We start from the raw sequence: 7,296 nt of genomic DNA, 5'->3' as shown, positions 1-7,296 counted from the left end.
GGGAAGAAGCCCCAAGATTTCCCAGGGAGTGGATTGAGTAGCTGGGTTGTACTGGATGCAAAGGATCAGGGAGAGGAAAGGTAAGTCTCAGAGCCCCAGAAGGAGGCTGTCATCCCAGAAAGAGGCTGGCGAGTGTTGCAGGACCAGGGAAGTAGAGGGAGGTGAGGGCGGGGCCAGGTCCAGAAGCAGTGCTCCTGGGGCCCAAGGAAGGCACTAAGTTGGTCTGGATGAAAAGGATCAGGAAGCAGTATTGGTTCCCCAGGTGTCTGGGGACCCAATACTAGGAATGGCGCAGGGCCCAAACTAGGAGTAGAGAACATCGGAGGAGATCAAAGGGTGAATGAGGCTGGGGGAGTCAAGGCACAGAGGGCCCCGAGATAGACTTACCCCAAGAGAGGCCTGAGGGCAGTAGAGCAGGCTAGGAGCTCATGTTTCTTTTAAAAGAGTTAAATAAAGGCCTGGTATCTGCTTCAGATCTTCCAGCTCTAGCTGCAGTTTGGCAAGTGGTGCCCATCCAGTGGCCTGGCTGCTGGTTCTGCAGTTGTATGGGCGCAGCCTGGTGGATCGATGTTTCAGTGGTTTTGCTTTTCTAAAAACTCCCTGAGGGTGATTCTGAATAATCAGGCCCAGGTTTTGCAGCTCTTGTGGGGTATTTGTTCCTTCCTCCTCAAACAGTTACTCAGCATAGAGAGGCTGCGTCTGCAAGGGTGGGTGGCTGGCAGTCCCCACTCTAGGCTGCTCCAAGGCACATTTTCATATACCTTCTCATTTCATCCGGGTATAGGTGTGAACAGCAGCTTGTGTGAGTAACTGCAGGTTTCTGACTTCTTCCCGCACCTTCAGCTGGAGCACCTGCTGCAGGATGTGCTGCCTCAGGTTCTCCTGGCTGATCCCCATGATCCCCATGCGCTCTAGCTTCTTGTCGGTGAGTCTCAGCAGGGCTCACCCAGTTATATCATGTTGTCTGAATGAGTCACTGTAGATCTGATACTGATTTGGACAATGTTTCTTCAACCACTTGCAGACATCCTGCTGGGTCCACAGAGCTACTGGTTTTGACAGCTTCACTGCTGCTGACCTAGCAGTCTCTGCTTCTCCCTGAAGTCGCGTGGGCGTTCCTTTTTGGTCAGGCACCTTCTGGAAATTTTTGTTTTTAATGGATTGAGATTCCACACTTTCACCTTCAATTTGCAGTTTAATTCCTTCAGCATGGGCAGGGTGATCAATACCCCCCCAGATTCAAACAACAGTGGAGAGCTGCCGCGGTCACGCAAAGCTAGCAGCCAGCTCCCCTGATCTTGTCTTTTAAGCTTAGCATTCCTTTGAATCCTAAACTTTGATTTTTACCACAAAATAAGATGGTTAATTTTTAAAATATTTTATTTATTATTTTTATTTTATGTGTATCACCTGCATGTATGTGAGTGCACCCATGTCATGCAATGTTGCAGAGGTCAGAAGAGGGCTTCGGAGTCCCCTAGAACTGGAGTTAAGGATGGTTCATAGCCACCATGTGGGTGCTGGGAATCGAGCCTGGGTCCTCTGAAAGAGCAGTCAATGCTCTTAACCACTGAGCCATCTCTCAAGATGGTTAATTTTTAAGATTTTAACACTTTTCTGGCTGTTCAAAGTACTAGCATTAGTTGTTTCATATTTTTCCTAAACTAAATGCATTACTAGTGGTCTGGGCATGTCATTTCAATATATGGCCCAACTTAGAATTTTAGATATAATCTCTGTAAAGGTAATCATTTCTTAGGCCTCAAATTCTACCCATTTCCCTTGCATGAGAAACTGGTTGCTTTGTTCTCACCAACTATACAAGTTTGTGTATGAGTGCTTATCAGCAAGTATCACTTGTTCATTAAAAGTAGTTATTGGGGGTAGGGGCTGGAGAGATGGCTCAGCAGTTAAGAGCACTGGCTACTCTTGCAAAGGACTCAGGTTCAGTTCCCAGCACCCACATGGCAGCTAACAATCATCCATAACTCCAGTTCCAGGATGTCCTCTTCTGGCCTCTGTGGGCACTGCATGCACATGGTGCACTTACAGGCATGCAGGCAAAACATTCAAACACATAACATACTAAAAAAACAGTTATTGAGCACCTGCTCTGTATGGAATAAAGCAATGAACAAGGCTAATAAAGTATCTTTTCTGTTTCTTTTGTTTGTTTTGTTTTGAGGCAGAATTTTTCTGCCTGGCCTTGAACTTACCATCTTCCTGTCTCATCAAGTAATGGAACTACAGGCAGCACCACCTCACCTGGCTTGCTGAATTTATATTCTGGTGAGGTCTAGGTGTGTGGTTTGTCTTAGCATGAGGCAGTTTACCAGGATATCCACTAGAATGAAGATCCACATTTCTTAAAGAATTATCACAATTTAGTAGTAGTAGTAGTAGTAGTAGTAGTAGTATTTTATGTGTATGAGTGTTTTGCACGCATGAATGTAAGTGTACCCATGCATGTAATGCCTGCAGAGCCAGAAGAGGCATTGGATCCCACGGAACTGGAATTACAGATGGTCGTTAGCTGCCATGTGGGTGCTAGGAACTGAACTTGGGTCCTCTGAAAGAGCAGCCAGTGCTCTTAACCTCTAAGCCATCTCTCCAGCTCTAGAAAAAAATAATAAAAAATACACCAAGGTACATGGTTCTATACAGAGAGAAAAAAAAGCTTCATTCAATTTATTAAGTTACATCTATCAATAAACTTTTTATGTTTCCAAAAAATGTCTCGATGTGTAGCCCAGACTGGCCCGGGCTCAGTATGTAATCCCAGGCCGTTCTTGAGTTCAATCTTTTATCCTCAGCTTCCCAAGTGCTGGGATCAAATAAACTTTCTAAAAGAAACAGCATCCGTATTTCAATTTTAAACTTAAAAATAATTACCCCATCTTTGGGGTTAGCCTTATTATTGCTCACTGCTCTGTGAGGTTGTCAAGGTCAGTAGGCACTAACCCCACTGTCACTGTGCTGTTCTCTGTCACTGACATTCTGGTACCAAACCAGATACCAGCCACCTAAAAGGAGCTCTGCTTGCTTACTTTCTAATAATTCTAAACCTTCCTTCTATAAGCTTTCTTTTCACAATAAAAACTCCTGCTTAAATCTCACCTTTCCTTTGTCCATGAATTCATTCTTCAAATTTGAGATAAGGGTGCAGAAGCACTGAGAGGTGCACACCTGGGTGGAGAAAGCTTCCTCCTCACTCACAGACGCCCTTGTTCCCCATTTCATGGTGATGTGGATCTCCCATCTCTGGGTCCTAGGAGAGGTAAACGGTCATCTTATTACTTTCTGTCCTATATAAGACTGTAGCAGAAATACTGGCTTAGACATTAATTTGTAATTTCATCAATGATAAGATTATATACTTTTAGATTTTTTAAAAGCAGCTTCTAGCACAAAAAAACTTTTCAAATAATCTTTAATGCTTAATTAAAATTTTTATATAAAGATAATAAAGATGAAATTCCTCAAGTCTAGAAAGTACAAGAGATCATAAAATTAAATTTTTTTTCTTTCCCCCCACAACTCCTACCACTCAGGTCCACTCCCCTAAATTTTTCTTTTAGCATAGACTGACAGGTAGAGAAAAGGCAGAAGGGGATTTCTTATTTCACAGGTCATTGAGATTAGGATTTTTAATATGTGCTCTCCTTTTTTAAGGTATATAGTGATTCTGATAAAAACAAAATACAAAACAACAACAAAAACCCAGATTAAGAAATTAAAACTCATGTCAAATAGCAACATCCTTCAAAATTCCACTCCCTGAACCTAGACATGGACAGTTTTGCATGTGGCTCCAATGAAGTCACACAGTGTGCACAATGAATTCTGTACAGTGTGTGTGTGTGTGTGTATGTGTGTTGCAATAATCATCAACTTTGAAATCAATTACTCAGAGTTCAAACACTGTTGCCCAGCACACAGTTATACCCTAACTACAGTTTGAATGTGTTCTCTCTAAAATCCAGGTGTTACCAATATGATAATATTAAGAAGTTGGACTTCAAAAGGTGATTAGGTCATAAGGCCCTTTTCTTAAATGGCTTTAAAGCCCTAATTAAAGGCCTCACATAGCAGCACAGCATCTGTCTTGCTTGTCCTTCACCTGTCTTCCTGAAAAACACACAGCATCCCTCTCTCTCCTCTGGAAGATGCAGCATCTAAGTACCATCTTGAAAACAGAGATCTCTCACCAAATAAGCAAACCTGCCAGCACCTTGACCTTGCACTTCCAAGCTTCCTATTGTGAGAAATAAATATCTATTCTTCATAAATTGCCCCATCTAGGGCAGTAAAAATGGACTAAGGCATCACTGCCACCATCACCACACTATCGATCTGCAGTCCTAAGGCATCACTCCCACTACGCCACACTATCGATCTGCAGTCCTGGACACACACATCAGAAGCACCTGTCATCCTGTCATTTGTTGTGCACATTCACTTCAGAGATTCTGACTGATGAAATCTGCAGTAGGGGCCAGGCCTCAGCATGTTTCAGAGCTACACAGGTGTTCCTTATGGACAGTAAGAATGGAGAATTACTGCATTACAGTCAGAGATCTGAAATTATGTAGAATTTTCCATTGATGAAGTTGTTTCATCTTGAACATAAGAAGCAATTTATAAATAGTACCTTGGAAGCTTTAGAAAAGCAAAAATTTGGAGTTGGGGAAATTGTTCAGTAGTTAAGAGCACAGACTGCTCTTGTAGAGGACCTATGTTAGGTTCCCAGTCACAATTGCCTGTTAACTCCAGTTCCAGCCAATTCAGTGCATCTGGCTTCCACAGGCACCTGTACACATGTACACACATGCACACACACACACATAATTAAAATTAAAATTAAAAAAGAAAAGAAAAATTGAGTTACATATAGTGAATTAAACATGAATTTATCTACTTTCCCTCTTGAGTTCTCCCTAAAATGGGAATAAAAGCTAGTTATATTCATAAGGACAAATAAGAAAGAAATGAGAAAGAACAGGTCAAGTAGAAGCTCGAAGAGATGGAAGCTCTTCCCAGTTCCTTTTATGAGACAAGGGTACCTCAGTATAAAAGCCAGACATAGTAAAAATGAAAACCAGAGATTAATATTTTTCATAAACTTAAAAGCAAAAATACTAAAAGGGAAAATGCTAGCCTGTCAAATTCAGTACTGTAAAAAGAATTATTCATCACATCCAGGTGGGGCAAGAGGGGAATAAACCAGAAGGGGCCATTCAGCATTGAATGAGTCAATTGATACAGAAAAGTATTTCACAAAACTCAGCATTTGTTCATGACCATAAAACTCTCATAAACTTAGGAACAAAATGGAACTTTCTCAACTTAATGAAGAACGTCTATAAAAATCTACAGCTGTGCCTGTGAGGCAATCATCAGAGCCCACGGTGGAAGGAAAGAACCAACTCCTGAAATTGTCCTCTGACCACCACACATGGACCATAGCACACAAGTACCCACACTCACACATATATCACAATAACCATAATCATAAATACATTGACATTTTAAAATCTGTAGGTAGCATCATACGTAGCTGATGTTGAGTGCTCTCCTCCTAAGTTTAGGAACATGACCAGGATGCACACTCTCAGAACTCTTCTTTTGTTTTAATTTTTTAATTGAATTTTTATTTTTGTGCATTTCATACAGAACATCTCAATCAGTCTTAATCATTTGTATACCCCCTTCCCCACTGGCACCCTCCCATAGTCCCCTACTGGAATTCATACATTCTGTCATTTGTGTTAAATAGGCCTTAACACAAATGACAGAACTCTTATTTTACAAAATAAAGGAAGTTCCAATCAGAGCCAGAAGGAAAGAAAAATAAATGCGTTTACAGATGACATTACCTACATAGGCAATTCCAACAGAAATGTTCACAGAACCAATTAGTAAATTCAGCAAGAACACAGGATATACAATTCAGTACACAAAAATCCATGCATAAGCAAAATCATGTTGAACATAAGAATTTTAAAAACTATTATTTACAACTGCTCTCCCAAATGAAGTACCTAGGTGCAAATCTAGCAAAACATACATCTAGTCTACATGCATACAAACTTCCTGATAAAAAAATTAAAAAAGATCCAAATAAACAGAGAAGTATAAAATGTTCATGATTATGGGGCTGGAGAGATGGCTCAGCAGTTAGGAGCACTGACTGCTCTTGTAGAGGACCCAGGTTCAGTTCCCAGCACCCACGTGGCGTGAACAACTGTCCATAACTCTAGTTCCAGGTGATCTAATGCTTTCTTCTGTCCTGCATGAGCACTGTGCACCATGGATGGACTGACACATGCAGGCAATACACTCATACACATAAAATAAAAATAGTAAATAAAATATTGTTACATGTCCATGGTTGAAATATTCAATATAGTAAAGACACCAACAAGCTTGTTACAAAATTTATATGAAAAGGCAAAGGAGGCAATGTGGCAATAACTCAGTTGGTGTAATGATTGTTACATAAGCATGAGGACCCAAGTTGGAATCCCCAGTACCATGTAAAAAGCCATCTACAGTGGTCCATGCCTGTAATCCCAGCACTGGGGAATCTGAGACAGGAGGATACTGGGAGTTTGCTGGCCAGCCAGTCTAACAAAGTGAGTAAGCTCCAGGTTCAGTGAGAGACCTTGACTCAAAAATTAAAGTGGAGAGTGATCAAGGATGGCATCTAACCTCAAGCTCTGGCCTCTGCATGTACATGCATGGGCATGTGCACAGCACATTCATATGCACACATACAACAGAGAGAGAGAGAGAGAGAGAGAGAGAGAGAGAGAGAGGAGAGAGAGAGAGAGAATGAAACAGCTTCAACAATATTGAAAAAGAATAAAGTAGTAGAAATCACTCTATTTGATGCAGATTAGGTAGATACCATAATCCAGATAATGTGGTATGGGCTGGGGAAGAAACGCATGGATGAGGGGACTGGAGTGCAGAGTCAGAAATAGCCGTAAAACAACCATCTAATGTGTGACAGGGTGTGAAAGCAGCTCAACAGAGGAAGGGTGATCTGTTCAACACGTGCTAATGGTGTAACCAGACACTACAAGCAAAATGGTTAGTCTTGCCATACACTTCAGAACAAATTGACTCAACATGCACCACAGATTTAAATATAAAATGAGAAACTATGAAACTTTTAGAGAGAAAAAAAGGAAAAATATTCAAGGTTGGTAAGATCTACTAGCTCTGTCAACAAACAGAAACCACAGTACTTAAAGGGGAAAAAAATTATTAATTGGATCTCATCAGAATTGA

At 41.1% G+C, this 7,296-nt stretch overlaps 1 pseudogene; it reads right to left on the bottom strand.

Moving 5' to 3' along the window:
- Positions 1-765: 765 nt before the first annotated feature.
- LOC103727939 lies at positions 766-3,240 on the bottom strand (annotated as a pseudogene).
- Positions 3,241-7,296: the final 4,056 nt, after the last annotated feature.

This window comes from Nannospalax galili, unplaced genomic scaffold (assembly GCF_000622305.1).
Source record: "Nannospalax galili isolate Female #2095 unplaced genomic scaffold, S.galili_v1.0 scaffold229, whole genome shotgun sequence".
In the NCBI taxonomy this organism is placed as follows: domain Eukaryota; kingdom Metazoa; phylum Chordata; class Mammalia; order Rodentia; family Spalacidae; genus Nannospalax; species Nannospalax galili.
The sequence above is the reverse complement of the archived record's forward strand: the minus strand, read 5'-3'. Positions and strand labels throughout refer to the sequence as shown.